The sequence below is a fragment of the Stegostoma tigrinum genome, chromosome 9, assembly GCF_030684315.1.
Source record: "Stegostoma tigrinum isolate sSteTig4 chromosome 9, sSteTig4.hap1, whole genome shotgun sequence".
Lineage (NCBI taxonomy): Eukaryota > Metazoa > Chordata > Chondrichthyes > Orectolobiformes > Stegostomatidae > Stegostoma > Stegostoma tigrinum.
The window spans coordinates 1,994,929-2,017,513 of record NC_081362.1 but is presented as its reverse complement, the minus strand read 5'-3'; the positions used below and the strand labels follow the sequence as shown (position 1 = coordinate 2,017,513).

The 22,585-nt window shown below is 45.3% G+C and overlaps 1 protein-coding gene across 2 annotated transcripts in view; it reads right to left on the bottom strand.

The window, feature by feature from the left end:
- The window catches only part of LOC125455226 (aftiphilin-like), a 79,587-nt gene extending 57,826 nt beyond the window's left edge, over positions 1-21,761 (bottom strand). The window contains exon 1 of one of the 2 annotated variants that reach the window (XM_059648306.1): positions 20,179-21,761. The gene's annotated coding sequence lies outside the window, so the exon portion shown is untranslated. Of the gene's footprint in view, positions 1-9,770; positions 9,974-20,178 lie in introns of those variants that run through there. The other variant, XM_059648305.1, reaches the window with a different exon arrangement.
- Between the last annotated feature and the right edge of the window lie 824 nt (positions 21,762-22,585).

The window sequence follows — 22,585 nt, the reverse complement described above, 5'->3', positions numbered from 1 at the left end:
GATGGAAGTAACTGGACAAGTACAAAACAATTATTTATTCACTATATTAATATTCATCATTTAGCTGCAAACATAACACTTGGATAACAGAAAAGCAATGTTCGTTTATTCTAATACAAATAAAACGGATCAACAGAAAACAGACTCTGTTTTAACATATTCGACGTAATGGGTTAGCGTGGTTGGAATTAAAGAAAATCTTCAGAGAATAGCAAGAAAATGAAGTGTAGCAGCTCTTCTGACAGAACCTCCTTTAACACTGCAGCCTTTGATTTGCGGTCCGAGAGCCACCTGTGCAGTTAGTTTATCAATTCCCATTCCAACAGTCAAGTGAAGGGCCCTGTAAATGTACATCTTGCCAGCAGAAGCACATGTCTGAACAGCAAAAACTCAGATCAGTAGTGATAACAAAGCTATCAGAGATCAGAAATACGATCACTCATCTGATAGAAGATTAACCAATTGTAATCACAGCAATCAAGAAAACTGGACAACGCTGAAGTGAAGATAAATGACTTATAAACAGTCTGAAATAACTCCACTTTATACAAGCAGTAAGGTTGGGCTGAACTCAGTTGCAAAAAGATACTGCTAACAAAAGGTAATGGCTAAATTGCTCAATTCATATAAAATGCTGAGTATCTTAGTTGCTCTACCCTTATTTTCATAAGAAATTTATGAATTTCTGCCTGTTGCAATGCAAGTGGGAGACAATTTTACAAAAATGTTCAAAAAAACTGCTAACAACTCTGTAAATCAGTTAAAAAAAAAACAAAGCACATTGAGAACCTCAAGAAAATCCATACATCAAGCCAGCGCAAATGCTCCCTGTTGGTCATTTCAGCCAAATTAGAAAGAGATTCATGAAGTACACAAATTCTATGAAGGCATACCTCTTTTTAATTGAATATCCTAAAACTTTAAAATCGCATCAATAAGTACATTCTATCGTTTTAGCAATGCTAAACTACATAATCCTTTATTTTTTAGTGTCTTTTCTGCAATTATTAGTCTCAGTTAACACAGGCAGATTTGGATTTCTCTGTTAGTAACAAAAATCACTCAAACAAGAAAAATTTCAATCTCAGTATTATGCTTGTCCACAGCTTGGATGACTGTAGAGGTGGTGGCAACTTGTCTCAATGACCCTGCACTGGAATAATGAAGGGGGTAACGTTTACCAAAATTGCTATTCTGACTGCTACCCAACAATCCCTTGGGCATGCGTGTCGCGCTGAGAACAAGATCAGGCTGGTTGCATATCCCATTCCTTGCTAAAGCACGTGCCGGTGCATCCTACCAAAAGCATAGCATTTGAAGGGAAGAGATATAATCAGGATACCAACAGGCTGTTAAAATCCTAGACATTAAAGATATCAACATATATGGAGATGCAAAGGGGAAATGGTAGTCAGGTTAAACAAACATGATCTAGTTGAATGGCAAACTAGGCTCGAGAGACCGCTTTGCTCCTGTTTCCTATGTTCCAATGAACTTAATTATTTATACACTTGCTGGTATGTCTTACATTGTTATGCAGTGGAACAGAATAAAACAAGTTAGAATTTACACAACGGACTTTATAATACAAAAGGTACAGTACACATTGATCCCAATGAAAGTTAATGCCAAAAAAACTTTGAAGTGTTCTCTTTCAGAAGAAGAAAGGTTATGGCCCAGCAGGTTTATTTGAAAGTGTGTGTTTTGGAGCCTCAGTCTTTCTTCAGGTGTTAGTGAGAGGGATAGTATCAGACAGAATTTATAAGTAAAAGATCAAAGCTCCACCCCAGTCCAACACCAGCACTTTCACATCATTTCAGAAGAAAACTAGATGACACATACTTTTTGAATATTTAAGAATGAAGCTAAGAGGAAATTGCATTTATATTAAATGAAAGAACAACCTTGGCTTTATAATTCACATTTGCAGGATCCCTTGAAGTACTTCACAGTCCATTAATCATTTCTGAACTGTAGTCAACGATGTAATAGAGAAAAACACCAGCCAATTTACGTGCAAGGTCATCCCAAAAGCAAAAAGATAAACAACTAGATCACCTGTTGTTTCTCATGGTATTGGTTAAGGAATAAACACCGGCCAAATAACAGGAATACTCCCCACCTCCTTTTTAAATGGTCATGTGATATGTTATTTACATGAGGCAGAAGGGGCATCAGTTTAACATCTCATTCTAAAAGTCAAAGTCAACCACCACCACCAACAACTGATGTTTCCTCTGAATTGCTCAGATTGTATGCTCAAATCTCACGCATGGGCTCAAATCCACAGCTTCTGACCCAGAGGAGAGCATGATCTCAAGCCGAGGCTAACAAATTTGATAACGTCTCAAACACAGAAAAGATGCATGAGGAAATTATGCAAAAGTAAAATTAAATCTGAGCCAATGGAGATAACCAAGAGACAAAGGATAGGAACAGAACATGTTTCAAGGAAGGATTCAATGGAAGTGAGGGAAATGGTCAAGCAGAATTTCTTGACCACATTAGCCAGATGACTGAGGCATGGCACCCAACAATGGAACAAGGGTCAGAAGGTCAGGGGTCAGGATTCCACAAAAATTGATGAAGCAGAGAGTGTTCAGTATGCTTATAGACCTATCCATGCAAATTATGATTAATTTCAGTTTACACAATTATGGAGTTTACCGTAGAAAATTCTGAATAACACAATAGAACTTGTGCACACACAACATATGACATAACAAGGTGTACAGCTGGATGAACACAGCAAGCCAAGCAGCATCATAGGAGCAGGAAGGCTGACATTTTGGGCCTAGACCCTAGGCGCGAAACATCAGCCTTCCTGTTCCTATGATGCTACTTGGCCTGCTGTGTTCGTCCATCTCTACACCTTGTTATCTCGGATTCTCCAGCATCTGAAGTTCCTGTTATCTCTCACAATACATGATGTTACAACAGCAGAATAATTTTATAGACATACAGAAGCATAATCCCCACACTTAGATGTAATTCTGCAAAATTTACATGTAAATGAACAGAACCATATTGTGTTGTACAAAAGATCTACATTTACATAGCAAAAATCCAACTTAAAAGTATTACCAAAATATGTAAGGTACTATATTGCACTAAAGGGTGAATGATGCAGTGAACTGAGACAGAAGGACCAAATGTGGGACTCCATATTAAGAATCATTATCAGCAAAGACTTGACAAAAAGTACAGCACAGTAAAATCTATTTAAAAAACCACATCATTTATCTGACAATAACAGGAAAAACTAGAAATTCACTGTGCACTGCAAGCTTGGTCCCTTGTACGTTATTAAGTCTGGCATTAAATGCACCCATACCAAGCAGTCATTTTTAAACTCAGGGCAAGATTTCAGATCTTATTAGTTTTTCCAAGTTCTTACATGGAAAGTGGTTGATGATTTAGGCATACGGGCTGTCCTCAGGCTTCAGCTAATGTTACTCAAACACACACAAGAAAATATTAATGTGCATCCCAATGTTTCTGTCCAATCCTCCTTCTTCCCCATTCAATGACTTTAATAAACAAAATCTTCACGATCAACATGCAGAAATCACGCCTGCACTTCCAACAAACCTGGCACCATGTGTTTATTGCTCCTATGTTTGAAGTGACATCAATGAATTCTATCTAATCACGACTCTTTTCCCCTTCAGTCCTCATAGAAACACTATCTTGGAGTCACATATTGCCCCGTAAAATATTTTGATATTGAATTTCTGTGCTAAACACCAAACAGAGAGGATTTTTTGCAACCTGCTCAAAATACAACTCAAACAGTGCACCTTTCAAAAAAGTTACTTCTTCTTCCTCAAATGCAACGCTAAATTATTAACAGATCCCATGAAAAATGTGCCATGGCTAAAACGGGTGAAAGGGAATCTCAAAGAGCATCGTATTTTTCTTATTTCACTGTGTACATTCTATTGCTTTCACAAGCGGACAACGGAACTGGACACAAAAAAATGGCTGATTACATGATTGGTTCCAGAAGCTTCTGAACCTTCTGCATTGCATGGACATTCCGACTAAAACTGACAAGGGGAATGGAGATGAATCTTTTATCTCCAACCAGCTCTGGCTAAAATAAAACAGCACAATACCTTCGGCTAAAATGGGTGCCAAGTCTATACCATCACCTTAAAATGGAAATTGATGGAGGGCGTAAAGCTACACTGCTAACAACTTTCAGATCAGCCAAGCAAGATGGACCCTCAGCACATGAAATGACAGTCTTTAACACATGACTGAAACTTCAGTTTGTTGTAATGCTTGAACAAATAATTCAGTGACTTTTTGGTCAAATGTTGTTGGGAAAGGAGGACTCCAGACTGTGCCTCAGACCTCCATGTCAGCTTTCAAGTTGTTGCCTGAAAGAAGTCTACACTTTGCCTACCAAGAAACAAACTACCAGATCCAGTTCACTGACAAAATCATTAATGGACACTAAAATCAGCAAGTTGTAATTCACATTAACAGATTTTTTAAAACATCTGGATTTAGTAAATTTGTAATTTTATAACGTTAGTTTCCTGAACACTTGTGTGGATGGAGCAACAAAGCAGTTTCCCAGATTTCTGAGTGCTTTGTTAATGATTCCATCATCAACTTAATCTTAAAAGATTTGTTGTTTATTTATTTCAAAAATTGGAGTCCAAAAGCCAGGATTTAGGGGAATACCCTTCAACCTAACTTAGTAAGGGACGGAGTGAGAAAAAAAATGAAGGAATAAACCAAATGATATCTTGTTGTCTCAGGCATAAGGGAGGAAAGCAATCAATATAAATTCACTTCCCCCTTTATCTGTGACAAAAACAGAAAGATTTAAAGCATTTCTATTGTGTCTGCAATGGAAAATGAGTTCCTCACTATATAACTGTTTACTACAACAAAAAAATTCCAATTTGAATGAGATACAAACCTAATAGCACTTGTAAGAATACATTTGTATGCAACTGAATACAATCATTCTATGTTTGATAGATGAATTTGGATTATAGAAAACAGAACGAATTTTAAAACAAGATTAACAAATTTCACATGAAATATTCATTCGGCTGAATTCAAGCCACGACACCCAGTGATTTGCATCTACTTTTAATACTTTCAAAGTATAGCTTCAGACAACAGACAATGATGAGCGCTTTACATGGTGACAGAGGAATTGAGAAATTTAGACCTTACACATGACCACATCATCCTTCTGGATCCCAAAAATAAAATGAGATCAGTCATTTCCAGACATCTATATTTTGAATAGATATTTGTTGGTATTGTTTTTCTACCAATAAACAGATGACAAGTACAAACCAATGTGCCACATAAATAATGTATAAACAATGCAGTTATTGCAGTTTTACAAACTAGCAGCCAACAGTTAATTGCAAATATACACAAGATGTAAAGAGGCTGTAAACACGTGTGCATGAAGATACTTGTAAATTGAAATGGGTACTTAAAGTGAACAGAATGGTGGACAACATGTCACAGTTACAAGTGAGGCTGAAAACAGTGGGAAATATTTGCTTAAACTATGCACAGTTCCTGTATATAGTCACTATGAAATATGAGATTTCTCTTTATAAATAATTTCAACCTGTAATACAAGATCAAACAAGGGCAGGGTGGAAAAGGCCCAATTACATCACTCGATAACTCAAAAAGTGCATTTAATTACTGCAGCATGAACTAAAAGGGAGCAGAGGGGAACTAAGTCTAACTAATTTCAGTCAAGAACTCCTCAAGCACATTCCAACAAATAATCTGGTACTCATGTCACCCACTAGCCACTCGTGCCTTTCAAACCCAGCATATATCACGTGGATACTTACAGGTGTTTAACTCTGAAGATTTCAGTTATTTGTGACATATTTAATTGGTAAACTGTCATAAACAGCAACTATCAGAGTAATCATTTGGCCTTAAAAAGTCTGGCAAGTTCTCTGGCCTGAAACATAATGGCAAAATTAAATTTCCATAGGCAGTTAAGAGCATTTATACCAATAAAAGTGGTTTACCATTAAATGTAGTATAGGAGACAGGCTATTGAATTTCCAGTTGTGAAAACTGGGAGACAATCTGATATCGCATGATCAATAAAGTCAAGATCAGAAACTTTGACAACCTTTTTCTGACGAAGGGTCTAGGCCTGAAACGTCAGCTTTTGTGCTCCTAAGATGCTGCTCGGCCTGCTGCGTTCATTCAGCTTCACATTTTGTTATCTTGGATTCTCCAGCATCTGCAGTTCCCATTAACTTTGATAATACCAATGACTTTTTGCATCACTTGCAACAGCGGGGGTAAACCATGTGTCGGCAGCTTGATTGTTTCTCATTTCATTTTTACAAGGAATTGATTTGACTGACACTACAGAGGAAGTGTGTTACTCAACAAACCCATGATGTATCAACTTATTCATTTATGGAGTGAAAGCATTGCTGGCAAGCCCAACTATTGTTACCTGCCCTAAGTGTCCTTGAAGTAAGCAGCTTGCTGAATCATTTCAATCTGCAGTTGGAGGCAATTACATTCATTTATGTTGGGAGTCACAAGTGGGCCTGACCAAATAAAGACTGTAGATTTCCTTCCTAAAGGACATTAACAAAATTGATGGATTCTTACAGCAATCAACAATAGAACAACCTTCAATTCCACATCAAGTTTGAATTCCATCAGCTACTCTGGTAGAATCTGAACACACACCCACAAAGTATTATCCTTGACTTCTGGATTGCTAAGTCAGCATCATGACCACACCACCACCTCCCCCAGATCACTGAGATGATGACCGCTGCTGGTGCAGCATATTGTTTAGACTCTGGTCCCATGAGGCAATGTGCATTATAACTGACAGAAACACTCAAATCTAAACAGTAACAAACAAGGAACTTCAAACAGGAACTAATTTCACTCAAAATTCCAAAGGTATCATTTTTAATATCTGAAAATATTACACTAATTATTTCCACTGCAGTTAAATGTGAAATTTTGTAGAATGGTGCCCAAAGAAAACACTGAGCACTTCGTGATTTCTTTCTGAAGAAGGGTCGAGGCCCGAAACGTCAGCTTTCCTGCTCCTATGCTGCTGCTTGGTCTGCTGTGTTCATCCAGCTCTATACCTCGTTATCTTTCATTCCTGTATTCTCATTTTAAAAAAATATTTCTCTCTGATTTGTTCTCACCACTATTTTTTACTTGCTTGTAAATACTGGGGATCGACCAACAATGTTTGCATCACAGCTGTGGTTAGACATGTCACAAAGTGACGCAATGGAAAGATATTCTGCACCATTGCTTTATATACACTGACATATTACATTCCGCTCATGCTGAAGAGTGACTGGGTTACCTCGTTGATTAAGAACATTCAGTATGTTGAGCTATGTTTACATACATACTCAAAATAATCACCTGGGAAGAACATCTGAAATACAGCTCAGCATTGTATATTAAAGATATAAGCTATAGTTCACACATAAGCTTTTGTGTTCCTATCTGCTATACAAACACATTCAGATTTTAAATCAATTTCCACTTCAAAAATCAAACAGTGAAGCAAACAACAAAACTGCACAAAACTACTTTGTCTGATATATTTTTCTAATAAATTAAATTGATCCAACTAGTTAACAACTTACTGAAAATTTCAGCATGCGCAAATATAAGTACTGCTCGTTGAACTGGAAAAGGAACTCTTTTCTACAGAAGTACCAGTGTTCTGCATAAGGCTCAGAGATGCATTCAGCAAACATTCTTTTCACTGCCATCAGGTCTGTATGCAGCATACTGTACGGTAAGATGTCAAAGACTTCTCCTATTGATAAATGTGTCACTCAGAAAACTGAAGTTTCAGTTCTGCGCAGACTATTTTTGAGAATTCTGACATTTGTGGTCTCCTTATTCAACTGAAAGGAGCTGCTTACAAACATTTCAATTCTGTGTATTTCAAGGACAACATTTTTCCGAAGGATTATATACTGTGCCACTTCTATACTCTATCCTCCACATCTCCATAAAAGCTCATAAATGGTTGGAATTCTCCCAACAACTTCTGCTGATCACCACACAACCCTTATTCAAGTATCAAGTTGCTTCAGAATGAGATGGTGATTAAAAAAGTAATACTGTCCTCTTTGGCTCCAAACACTGGTGCTGCTGACAAATCCACACAGAATATCTAATTTGCACCAAACTATGCTTTTCAGGCCTACAGCATGCAGTTTGATAAAGAGGGGGTGCACTATGAGAAATGTTCTTAAAAATTATTTAATGGAATTTGGGCACCATTGGTAAGGCCAACATTTGGTACCTATCTCTAAGTGCCCTTGAGCTGAGTGGCTAACTGGATCATTTCTCAGGGCAGTTAAGAATCAATCCCATTGCCATAATTCTGGAGACACATGTCGGTCAGACCAGGGAAGGGTGGCAGACTTCCTTCTCAAATGGACATGAGTGAACTATGTGGGTTTTTAACAAAATTAATGATCGTTGTCACGGTCATTGGCACCAAAGCTAGTTTTTAATTAAAACATTAATCTATTTTAACTTTCACCAGATGCCACGGTGGGATCTGAACCCATGATCTACTCGACCAGGTCTCAGTTGCTAGTCCAGTGACATTACCATTATGCCACAATCACATTTTAAAATTACACAAATAAAAGTATGGATTATTTTACATCAAGTACATTTCTCAAAGACTGAAAATGTGCCTATTATGGAAACTGGGTCTTGTACATCACTGCCAAAAACTACTGACCTGCTTACCATACTGTCAGCCAGGTTCACAATAAATGATTAACTAAATAAGGAACTCATGCTTGACACTGCGCTGTTTGCAAAGAGGTGTTGCTTTTATCAAAAGGTGGCATTTCAAAATTCTACAAACATTATTCACTAAGCTACTTGAAAATATGTATTAGGTTGGAATCAATACAAACAAAATGAACATTAAGAAGCCACTGTCCCTACAAGAAACCGTTTGACGAAATGAAAACGTTTTGAGGTTACTTTTAACTTGTCCGTTCCGTATGTGTACAGAGACGACGACTTTAAAACTATAAAAAAAGGCATTTTAGGTGCATTGATCAGTATGCACTGAAAATATTTGTCCTGCTCGTTATTTAGGCTCTTTGCAAAGTTTACAAACAAGACCCTTAGGGAAATGCAACATTTTTGCAAGTAGGGATTTGATCAGTACAAATATATCATTAACACACAGTGCAAATATTTTTAAAATCAATAATTAACTTGCAAAAGCCAGACACACACATCAGTGGGCACGTTAGGTCAAGAAAAAGCTTTAAACAATAACTCAAAAAGGTTACAATAACAGTACGGTTACTTCGATCTCAATTAAGAGCAGGGATTCAGGCTGACGGGTGAAACATTTAGGACAACTCTGCCCCCTCTGATTGAGAGATTCACCGGGATACAAACTGCAGCCGGGTACAGGAAGAGCTCAATCTCCCTCTACAGAAGCCAGCAGCAGCCAAGGGACAGACGCGGGGATCCAGGGGTAGGTGACAGTGGCTCAGAGTGAGCGGACAGCCCGAGGCCGGCGTCACTGGCCCCCCTGACAGCGCCGGGCATGGGCCCGGGAAGTTAGGCCGCACTTACAGCCGGCCCGGAGTCGGTGGGGGGGGGGGGGGGGGGGGGGGGCGGCGGGTGTGGAGGTGGTGGCTAGGCCGCGCTCCATCACCGCCAGGCCGGCTCCAGGCCTGAGGGACGGGCCTCTCGGGCACTTGGTGCCTTACCTCACGATGTGTGGGAGAGCGGGAGGCAGCCGCCTCACATGGCGGTGGCCGTACTAGGCCCCGATCTCAGGGCAGTTCCCTCCCCGCTCCCATTGACGATCTCCGTCTCCGATCGGACTACGCTCCGGCCACCTCTCGCTCACCGGCCCGGCAACCCCGCAGACAACCACCCACACGACGCGCATGCCCCGCAACGCCCCTGATGTCATAGCCACACCCTCCACGCGTCATAGCACCGCCCACGAGAGGTCATCGTCAGACCAAACTTTCCACACACGGCCGGTGACGTCACCACGGGTTCCCCGCCTCCTGCTCGGACACACCCTTTCATGCATTGGCCCCGCCCATGTGCCTGGCCACGCCCCCTAGCCTGTCGAATGACTTCAAGAGTCAGAGGGCTGAGATGAGTCTGGTGGCTGTCTGTAGAGTTATACAGTGCATAGAGCATAACAGCACAGTACAGGCCCATCGGCCCTCGATGTTGTGCCGACCTGTCATACTGATCTCAAGCCCATCTAACCTACACTATTCCATGTACGTCCATATGCTTATCCAATGACGACTTATATGTACCTAAAGTTGATGAATCTACTACCGTTGCAGGCAAAGTGTTCCATTCCCTTACTACTCTCTGAGTAAAGAAACTACCTCTGACATCTGTCCTATATCTTTCACCCCTCAATTTAAAGCTATGCCCCCTCGTGCTCACCGTTACCATCCTAGGAAAAAGGCTCTCCCTATCTACCCTATCTAACCCTCTGATTATTTTATATGTTTCAATTAAGTCACCTCTCAACCTTCTCTCTAACGAAAACAGCCTCAAGTCCCTCAGCCTTTCCTCGTAAGACCTTCCCTCCATACCCAGGCAACATCCTAGTAAATCTCCTCTGCACCCTTTCCAAAGCTTCCCCATCCTTCTTATAATGCAGTGGCCAGAACTGTACACAATACTCCAAGTGCGGCCGCACGAGAGTTTTGTACAGCTGCAGCATAACCTCTTGGTTCCGGAACTCGATCCCTCTATTAATAAAAGCTACAACACTGTATGCCTTCTTAACAGCCCTGTCAACCTGGGTGGCAACTTTCAAGGATCTGTGTACATGGACACCGAGATCTCTCTGTTCATCTACACTACCAAGAATCTCACCATTAGCCCAGTACTTTGCCTTCCAGTTACTCCTACCAAAGTGCATCACCTCACACTTGTCTGCATTAAAATACATTTGCCACCTCTCAGCCCAGCTCTGCAGCTTATGTATGTCTCTCTGCAACCTACAGCATCCTTCGTCACTATCCACAACTCCACCGACCTTAGTCTCGTCTGCAAATTTACTAAACCATCCTTCTACGCCCTCATCCAGGTCATTTATAAAAATGACAAACAGCAGTGGACCCAACACCGACCCTTGCGGTACACCACTAGTAACTGTTCTCCTGGATGAACATTTCCCATCAACTACCACCCTCTGTCTTCTTTCAGCAAGCCAATTTCCGATCCAAACTGCTATATCTCATGGAGATATACAGCATGGAAACAGACCCATCCATGCTGACCAGATATCCTAAATTAATCTATTCCCATTGGCCAGCATTTGACCCATATCCCTCTAAACCCTTCCTATTCATATACCCATCCAGCAATAACACAGTGTGGAGCTGGAGGAACACAGCAGGCCAGGCAGCATCAGAAGAGCAGGAAAGCTGACGTTTTGAGTTGGGAGACTTCTTCAGAAATGGGGAAAAAGGGCTCTGAAATAAATAGAGAGAGGGAGTGAAACTGGGGAAGGTAGGTGCAATGGTGATAGCTGAGTGCAGGCAGTGGTGGGAATTGACCAGGAGGTGGCAGTAGTGGATAGGTGGGAGAGAAGATGGACAGGTTGTGTCAGATGAAGGAGGCTGGGATGAGAGGGCGGGGATAATGGGAACTGCAGATGCTGGAGAATTCCAAGATGATAAAATGTGAGGCTGGATGAACACGGCAGGCCAAGCAGCATCTCAGGAGCACAAAAGCTGATGTTTCGGGCCTAGACCCTTCATCAGAGAGGGGGATGGGGAGAGGGAACTGGAATAAATAGGGAGAGAGGGGGAGGCAGACCGAAGATGGAGAGAAAAGAAGATAGGTGGAGAGAGTATAGGTGGGGAGGTAGGGAGGGGATAGGTCAGTCCAGGGAAGACGGACAGGTCAAGGAGGTGGGATGAGGTTAGTAGGTAGATGGGGGTGCGGCTTGGGTGGGAGGAAGGGATGGGTGAGAGGAAGAACAGGTTAGGGAGGCAGAGATAGGTTGGACTGGTTTTGGGATGCAGTGGGTTGGGGGGAAGAGCTGGGCTGGTTGTGTGGTGCAGTGGGGGGAGGGGACGAACTGGGCTGGTTGAGGGATGCTGTAGGGGAAGGGGAGATTTTGAAACTGGTGAAGTCCACATTGATACCATTAGGCTGCAGGGTTCCCAGGCGGAATATGAGTTGCTGTTCCTGCAACCTTCGGGTGGCATCATTGTGGCACTGCAGGAGGCCCATGGTGGACATGTCATCTAAAGAATGGGAGGGGGAGTGGAAATGGTTTGCGACTGGGAGGTGCAGTTGTTTGTTGCGAACTGAGCGGAGGTGTTCTGCAAAGCGGTCTCCAAGCCTCCGCTTGGTTTCCCCAATGTAGAGGAAGCCACACCGGGTACAGTGGATGCAGTATACCACATTGGCAGATGTGCAGGTGAACCTCTGCTTAATGTGGAATGTCATCTTGGGGCCTGGGATAGGGGTGAGGGAGGAGGTGTGGGGGCAAGTGTAGCCTCTGCTGCAGTCACCAACTCCACTTCCAGGTACAACACCCCACACACCACCCTCACCGCAGCTGCTGCCGCCCACCCCGATCCTCCAACCGCCGACGGAACCCCGCCCACAGCCGACGCCAACGGAACCCCGGCCACGGCCAACAACCTCATCGCTCCGCCCACAACCTCCACAGCCAGCAACCCCAGAGGAGACAGCCACACTGAGCCCTGCCACATCTTCACCATCCCCCCAGACCTCCCACTGACTGAGGACGAACGGTCAGTCCTTAGTAAGGGGCTCACCTTTGTCCCCCTACAACCACACATCAACGAATACCAGTCACGGTTGGACATAGAGCAGTTTTTCCGCCGTCTTCACCTCCATGCCTACTTCTTCAACCGGGAGCCTAACCCTCCCTCCACTGACCCCTTCACCCGCTTCCAACACAAGTCCTCCTCCTGGACACCACCCCCAGGCCTCCTACCCTCCCTTGACCTCTTCATCTCCAACTGCCGTCGAAACATTAACCGCCTCAACCTCTCCAACCCTCTCACCTACTCCAACCTCTCCCCCGCAGAACAGGCAGCCCTCCGCTCCCTCCGCTCCAACCCCAACCTCACCATCAAACCCGCAGACAAGGGTGGCGCAGTGGTAGTATGGCGCACTGACCTCTAAATCGCCGAGGCCAGACGCCAACTCTCCGACACCACCTCCTACCGCCCCCTCGATCATGACCCCACACCCGAGCACCAAACCATCATCTCCAACACCATTCATGACCTCATCACCTCAGGGGACGTCCCACCCACAGCCTCCAACCTCATTGTTCCCCAACCCCGCACGGCCCGTTTCTATCTCCTTCCCAAAATCCACAAACCTGCCTGCCCTTGTCGACCCATCGTCTCAGCCTGCTCCTGCCCCACTGAACTCATCTCCACCTATCTGGACTCCATTTTCTCCCCTTTGGTCCAGGAACTCCCCACCTACGTCCGTGACACCACCCACGCCCTCCACCTCCTCCAGGACTTCCAATTCCCTGGCCCCCAACACCTCATATTCACCATGGACGTCCAGTCCCTATACACCTGCATTCCGCATGCAGATGGCCTCAAGGCCCTCCGCTTCTTCCTGTCCTGCAGGCCCGACCAGTCCCCCTCCACCGACACCCTCATCCGCCTAGCTGAACTCATCCTCACCCTCAACAACTTCTCTTTTGACTCCTCCCACTTCCTACAGACTAAGGGGGTGGCCATGGGCACCCGCATGGGCCCCAGCTATGCCTGCCTCTTTGTAGGTTACGTGGAACAGTCCCTCTTCCGCACCTACACAGGCCCCAAACCCCACCTCTTCCTCCGGTACATTGATGACTGTATCGGCGCCGCCTCTTGCTCCCCAGAGGAGCTCGAACAGTTCATCCACTTCACCAACACCTTCCACCACAACCTTCAGTTCACCTGGGCCATCTCCAGCACATCCCTCACCTTCCTGGACCTCTCAGTCTCCATCTCAGGCAACCAGCTTGTAACTGATGTCCATTTCAAGCCCACCGACTCCCACAGCTACCTAGAATACACCTCCTCCCACCCACCCTCCTGCAAAAATTCCATGCCCTATTCCCAATTCCTCCGCCTCCGCCGCATCTGCTCCCATGATAAGACATTCCACTCCCGCACATCCCAGATGTCCAAGGTCTTCAAGGACCGCAACTTTCCCCCCGCAGTGATCGAGAACGCCCTTGACTGCGTCTCCAGTATTTCCCGCAACACATCCCTCACACCCCGCCCCCGCCACAACCGCCCTAAGAGGATCCCCCTCATTCTCACACACCACCCTACCAACCTCCGGATACAATGCATCATCCTCTGACACTTCCACCAATTACAATCCGACCCCACCACCCAAGACATTTTTCCATCCCCACCCCTGTCTGCTTTCCGGAGAGACCACTCTCTCCGTGACTCCCTTGTTCGCTCCACACTGCCCTCCAACCCCACCACACCCAGCACCTTCCCCTGCAACCGCAGGAAATGCTACACTTGCCCCCACACCTCCTCCCTCACCCGTATCCCAGGCCCCAAGATGACATTCCACATTAAGCAGAGGTTCACCTGCACATCTGCCAATGTGGTATACTGCATCCACTGTACCCGGTGCGGCTTCCTCTACATTGGGGAAACCAAGCGGAGGCTTGGAGACCGCTTTGCAGAACACCTCCGCTCAGTTCACAACAAACAACTGCACCTCCCAGTCGCAAACCATTTCCACTCCCCCTCCCATTCTCTAGATGACATGTCCATCATGGGCCTCCTGCAGTGCCACAATGATGCCCTCCCGAAGGTTGCAGGAACAGCAACTCATATTCCGCCTGGGAACCCTGCAGCCTAATGGTATGAATGTGGACTTCACCAGTTTCAAAATCTCCCCTTCCCCCACCGCATCCCTAAACCAGTCCAGTTCGTCCCCTCCCCCCACTGCACCACACAACCAGCCCAGCTCTTCCCCCCCACCCACTGCATCCCAAAACCAGTCCAACCTGTCTCTGCCTCCCTAACCTGTTCTTCCTCTCACCCATCCCTTCCTCCCACCCCAAGCCGCACCTCCATCTCCTACCTACTAACCTCATCCCACCTCCTTGACCTGTCCGTCTTCCCTGGACTGACCTATCCCCTCCCTACCTCCCCACCTACACCCTCTCCACCTGTCTTCTTTTCTCTCCATCTTCGGTCCGCCTCCCCCTCTCTCCCTATTTATTCCAGTTCCCTCCCCCCATCCCCCTCTCTGATGAAGGGTCTAGGCCCGAAACGTCAGCTTTTGTGCTCCTGAGATGCTGCTTGGCCTGCTGTGTTCATCCAGCCTCACATTTTATTATCTTGGGATGAGAGGGCGGATTGGTCATGGGATGAGGCTGGGGTGGGCATTTATGTGGGAAGTCCAGGACAGGTTGTTGGTTATCGTCATGCTGAAGAACTTGATGCTGTTCGCATTCTCAACCACAGTTCAGTTAATGTAGATCGGGGCTGTTCTCCTCTTTTCTTTCTGAAGTCAATGATCGGTTCTTTAGTTTTGCTGACATTGAGAGAGAGAGGTTGTTCTCATTGCCCCACGTCACCGAGCCCTCTATCTCCCTTCTGTATTTTGACTCACCATTTTTAGATATCCATCCCATGACAGTAGTGTTGTCAGGGATCTTGTCGGTGGCATTCATTCAGAATTTGACAACACATTCATAGGTGTACAGGGAGTGCAGTAGGGGGCTGAGGACACATCCTTGTGGGGCTCCAGTGTTGAGTGTTATTGTGGTGGAGGGGCACTTCCCTACCCTCACTGACTGTGGTTTGTGGGTCAGAAAGCTGAGGGTCCTGTTGCAGAGGGTGGAGCCGAGACCGAGGTCACGGAGTTTTGAGAACAGTCTGAAGGGGATAATGGCGTTGAAGGTAGAACTGTAGTCAACGAGCAGGAGTATGACGTAGGTGATTTTGTTGTCCAAGGGAGGCTACGCTGAACCTGTACAAGATACAAGTTTGACCTCAGCTAACCTCATGTATTGTGTCGAGTTCCAGGCACCGCACGTTTAGTGCTATGTGAACACATTGAACAAAGTGCAGAAATGGTTTATAAGAATAATTTTGAACATCAATAGAATGATAGAAATTTACAGTACCGAAAGAGGCCAATTGACCCATTGTGTCTGTTCCAGCTCCTAAAAGAGCTACCCAGCTTGGCCTGCTCTCACGCCCTACCTCCATCGTCCTCTAACTTCGTCACTTGCAAATACAAACCCAATTTTCTTTTGAAACTTTCTATGGAATGCACCTCTACCATTCGTCACTTGCAAATACAAACCCAATTCTCTTTTGAAACTTTCTATGGAATCCACCTCTACCATTCTCCCAGACAGCACATTCCAAATCCTAACAACTCTCTGAGTAAAGAAGTTTCTCCTCATTTCATTCCTAGCTCTCTCGCTGACATTCTTGAAGTTGTGACCCCTAGTTCCTGACATACTAATTAGTGGAAATAGAATATCTTTCCTTTCCACATCAACATTGTTCTTGATTTTGAACACCTCAATAAAGTCACCATTTAATCTTCTCTGCTCCACGAGAATAAGCCCAATTTCTCTAATCCATCAGTCTTTTCTCCCATCTAGCTGGTCCTCTCACCTCACTGACCAACCCACATCCCAACTCCCTCCCTACAGTCACCTGTACTGGCTTCATCCCTGCCTCCTTGACCTGTTCATCTTCTCTCCACCTATCTGCTCCTCTATCCACTTTCCATCATCGCCTCTTCCCTCTCTATTTATTTCAGAGGCCCCTTCCCCTCCCCCATTTCTGAAGCAGGGTCCAGACCCAAAATAATGAAATGTGAGGCTGGATGAACACAGCAGGCCCAGCAGCATCTCAGGAGCACAAAAGTTGACGTTTCGGGCCTAGACCCTTCATCAAGCCTCACATTTCATTATCTTGGATTTTCCAGCATCTGCAGTTCCCATAATCACCAATCCAGACCCAAAATGTCAGCTTTCCTGCTCCTCTGATGCTGCCTGGCCTGCTGTGTTCATCCAGCTCTACACCTTGTTATCTCATTAAGCAGTAATTGCTTTGTGGAAATCATCAAGAACAGAGCTCAGGGAAACACAGGGAGTTCTAACTTGGTGAAGCCAGCTGTCTATGTTCAAGCTAAAATTGTGCTTGTGAGCAGGTGTAGGAGTACAGTTTCCAGAATCCAGGGGAGCACTATCTTGACTGGGACGATGTACTAACACAACACAAACACACAATTGAGGCCAACAATGATGGTGCAGCTTTTGAGGAAGTTGTAAAGTTTAAGACGTTTAGTGACCTGGAGTGTCAACTCTCGGCTTTTTTGGGACACCATGAGATCTGTCTTGACCACGTTTACAATTTGATGTGTTCTGAGGCTGTTCTATTTAGTCTGTTACCCAGCTCAATCACAGGCTTATCCTGGATGTTAGAAATAAGTGGTAAACATATTATACATTGTGTTTCAGTTCAAACCCTTTAAAATAAAGCTCATTGTTTGTTGAAAAGCTTGCAATCTTGTGGATTTATTCTCCTAGTAAGTACTGGGGCTGTCATGCTTTGTCAACTTTAGAAGAAAAGTTGCTAGTCTCCAGTGAGATTATAACAGAAAATTGTCAATCTGTCTCAGGATTGTAAGAAAATTCCATGACCCAGACAACAGGCATAAACACAAAACAAAAGGAGGACATGAGATTTCATCAGGAAATTGATCTCACTCCCATTGATCATGCATGGTGAAAACAAACAGAACCAACCAACTCTTCATTTAAAACTTCCAAAATAACAATTCCAAACAATGAAAAAATCAGCTTGACCCAGCCACAGTTATTTGAGAAGAACGTCACCTGTTTTTTTTGTCTGAGTAAGTGACCCGAAACTGCTAAATTTATCACTTAAAATATTGCTCACAGTGTTTCAGTTGTTGGAATTCTAGGCATGGTCCAACAGAATGTTAATTAGGGCCCTACCTTACTTTTCCTTGTGATGGAAACAGGAATTTCAATGTTTAAAAAATATTTTTATTTCAGATCGCCAGACTCTGCAGAACATTGCTTTCAACTTTAGAGGTTTCATTGACAAGGAATTTCCAGAAATCTCCAAGATAACAGCCTGGTTCTTGTAGTGATTTCTGCTCCCGTTGTAATGAATGACTTTAATTTTCTGCCTTCTAATCAGTGCTCCCAGCACTCACCCTCCAACAGTGCGGCGCTCCCTCAGCACTGACCCTCCAACAGTGCCCACTCGCTCAGCACTGACCCTTCGACAGTGTGGCGCTCCCTCAGCACTGACCCTCCAACAGTGCGGCGCTCCCTCAGCACTGACCCTCCAACAGTGCCCACTCCCTCAGCACTGACCGTCCGACAGTGCCCACTCCCTCAGTGCTGACCCTCCGACAGTGCCCACTCCCTCAGTGCTGACCCTCCGACAGTGCAGCGCTCACGCAGCACTGACTCTCCGACAGTGCCCGCTCCCTCAGTGCTGACCATCCGACAGTGTGGCACTCCCTCAGCACTGACCCTCCAACAGTGCCCACTCCCTCAGCACTGACCCTCCGACAGTGCCCACTCCCTCAGTGCTGACCCTCCGACAGTGCAGCGCTCACACAGCACTGACTCTCCGACAGTGCCCGCTCCCTCAGTGCTGACCATCCGACAGTGTGGCACTCCCTCAGCACTGACCCTCCAACAGTGCCCACTCCCTCAGCACTGACCCTCCGACAGTGCCCACTCCCTCAGTGCTGACCCTCCGACAGTGCAGCGCTCACACAGCACTGACTCTCCGACAGTGCCCGCTCCCTCAGTGCTGACCCTCCAACAGTGCCCACTCCCTCAGCACTGACCATCCGACAGTGTGGCACTCCCAGCACTGACCCTCCAACATTGCCCGGTCCCCCAGCACTGACCCTCCGACAGTGCGGCGCTCCCTCAGCACTGACCCTCCAACAGTGCAGCACTCCCTCAGTACTGACCCTCTGACAGCGCCCACTCCCTCAGCACTGACCCTCCGACAGTGCAGCACTCCCTCAGCGCTGAGCCTCCAAGATAAGGCTGAAGCTTTCACAGTGACCGTCAACCAGAAATGCTGATCGAATGATCCATTTTGGCCTTCTCCAGACATTCCCAGCAATGCAACTATCAGTCTTCAGCCAATTTGAAATGGTTGAGATGCTGGATACTGCAAAGGCTGGAACTGAGAGTCAATGTTGGTCAGTTAGCAGAGAGGGAATGGGTGAATGTGACTTGGCAACAAGTTTGGACAAAGAGGCAGTGCTGAATTTTACAGAGAATGGGATCTAGCCGGGGAACCTTACAATCACCTTGTCTAGATATAACAAGGAATGTGTGTTTCAGCAGGTCATGGGCAGAGGTTGGGTTTGATTTAAACAACGATAATATGAGTCAGCCTACACTTTTATAACGCTGTACGTTGAAGTGAGATGATGACATATAGAGTGTGTATTTAATCATCACATACCGCAACACATCATTTATTTTACAAATTTAAATGTATCAGATTATTAATTCTCTCACATAACAACAGACTGGCTGCAAACATATCAACAGTTACATAATTTTCAAAAATGTATTAACAAAGGGCATTTTTTCACACAGTTTAGTTCAGGTGTTAATGTTTATTTATTGCTAAGTCATTGTATTTGTTAAACAGTAATTTTTTCATTGAGTACAAGTGGCAGATGTTCAGAAACGTGAAACAAAAGAAAGGGATGGAGCACCCCAGCAGATCAATCAATGTGTTGCCGACTGAGTGCACATTTCAACAGGACAGCTGTCCACCTCTGATAACAAAACTCAAAAGTGTATCAAGCAGCAGGAGGGTCAGTAACCAGGGGGCGATGGGGACAGTGGGAGGCAATGGCCTAGTGGTATTGTCACTGGTCTGTTAATCCAGAGACCCAGATAAGGTCCTGAACACCAGGATTCGAATCCCACCATAGCAGATAGTAGAATTTGAATTCAATAAAAAATCTGTAATTGAGAGTCGAATGGTGACTGTGAATTCACTGCTGATTGTTGGGGAATAAAACCTATCTGGTTCATAAATGCCCTCTAGGGAAGGAAACTGCCATCCTTACCTGGTCTGGCCTCCATGTAACTGCAGACACACAGCAATGTGGTCCTCTGGTGTGTGGGTAATAAATGCCGGCCTGAGAAGTTAAACTCTCATCCTGTTAATGAACAAAAACAAAGGGAACTGTCATATGTTCATTCCCAAGGTGGCCAGCTGCTAGGGGCAGTGGGGAAATGTCATCTCACAGAGCTCATTGTCGTAATCTAGAGTGTGTTGTGTGAAAGAGGACGGACCAGATTCAATATTAACTTTCAAAAGGGTATTGGATACACCATTGAAAGTAAAAACCTGCCAGGCATTGGGGAAGAAGTGGACAGGGTACTCATTCAATTTTAAAATTCTTATTCTTGTTTGCAGTCTGTCTGTGATATTACCCTGTTTCAATCGTCCAACCACCAGCAGCTGCCTGGGCCCTGAGCTCTCAACTTCTTTCTCTAACCCTCTCCACCCTCTACCTCTCTATCCACTTTCAAAACACTCCTTCAACTTAACCTCTCTGACTGAGCTTGGGTCACCTGTCCTAATATCACCCCTTGTGACACAGGGTCAGGTTTTGCTTGTTGATTCTTCCTCCGATGGTCCTTGAGATGGATTAGTAGGGATGCAGTCACAGATGTTAAAGGTGCCATATAAATGAAGATTGTTGCTGTTGTTCTCAGTCATACAGAAATCTACACACATCCTCATGTTACAAGAATTGCAAGGAGTGTCTACCACCTTGTTGTAAACATTCAGCTACATACCCGATGGATCCCACACCATTACACAACTATTCAGAGCTCGAGGGGTAAGTGTGGGTTTTATTGAGGACCAGGTTAGTACGGTGCCTGCTGTATTCTTCCGTGAGGAGGTTATTGAGGCTAGAGGAGGTGGACTTGCAGACAGTTCAATTCCGCATCTCCTGATTTGTCGTCTCCTGTGGACAAATGTTTAAGGAGTTTGATGGATGGTTGTTTCTTGTGAGTGGTATCAGATCATTCCAGGCTCTGTGGGAGGCAGGAATAACATTACCAAAGTGGCAGTGTGTCCTGGTGTTGTACACTCAGACCTTGGGGGGATGGTATCCCGTGTCCTTGAGCCATCATTGGTCTGCATGCTCTTACCCAGAGGCTTGGAGAAAGGGCATGAACTACAACAAGCTTCTCACTGAGTGTGTGCTGATACTCAGCTGGAACAGAGCGGGGCCTCTGCTGGTCTTCAGATGGGCTAAAGTGGGGTCTCTACTGGTGCTCAGCTGGGACGCAGCAGGGTCTGTGCTGGTGCTGCCAGCTGGGACAGAGCGGGATCAGTGCTGGTGCTGCCAGCTGGGACAGAGCGGGGTCTGTGTTGGTGCTGGGACAGAGCGGGGTCTGTGTTGGTGCTAGGACAGAGCGGGGTTCTGTGTTGGTGCTGCCAGCGGGGACAGAGCGGGGTTTCTGCTGGTGCTGCCAGCTGGGACAGAGCGGGTTCTGTGCTGGCGCTGCCAGCTGGGACAGAGTTGGATCTGTGTTGGTGCTGCCAGCTGGGACAGAGCGGGGTTTCTGCTGGTGCTGCCAGCTGGGACAGAGCAAGGTCTGTGTTGGTGCTGCCAGCTGGGACAGAGCGGGGTTTCTGCTGGTGCTGCCAGCTGGGACAGAGCGGATTCTGTGTTGGTGCTGCCAGCTGCTGCTGGCTGTAGATGAAGAAGCACGTGTCCCAGCAGTGATAACCTCACTGTACAATCCAGGATGTGTTTTATATGTATATAGAAACACAATCTCAGAGCTTTAATGAATAATTCAATCAGCTCTGACCATCAGGTTGTGCCCGAACTGACAGCCTTCCTTCATTGTTCATTCTAGAAATAAAACGTTTCGGTAAACTGTATCAGGAACAAACAGGAAGCAATTTCTTGGCTGACTGGTTCACCTGTCTCCATGGTAACCATAATCTTATTTCCCCAAGTGATGGAAAACAAAGACATTGCATTGATCCAAGAACCCACGACAACAGAAAAGGAAACTTTCCAAAGGGAGATTGTGAAAAGTCAAACTGGGACAAACGTGAGTTTTCAGTTATCGCGAAGGTACCAGCTATTCCCACTGGATAAATAGGAGGCCCCTAATAAACTGAAATTCCAGGATCCTAACTCCAGAATAACCGAAGGCACAAAAACTTGTCACACCACTGCTCCAACCAAACAGAGCGGATTTAGACCATGCTCCAGTACACTCACAGGGAACTGTTATCCATGATCTATCAGCGAGTATGAGACCATCCGACACAGAATAGCTAAGCCTGAGAGAATGGTGGCCGGCACTGTTAATCAGAGACAAAGTGAAGAGGATGCAGCGAGTGAAAACTGGACATCAGTAAGGAGTGCCAGATTCCATCATTGAGATGGCCAATGATTGTGAAGAGTGGGAATTCTCTCCAGTGAAGAAAAGGATGAG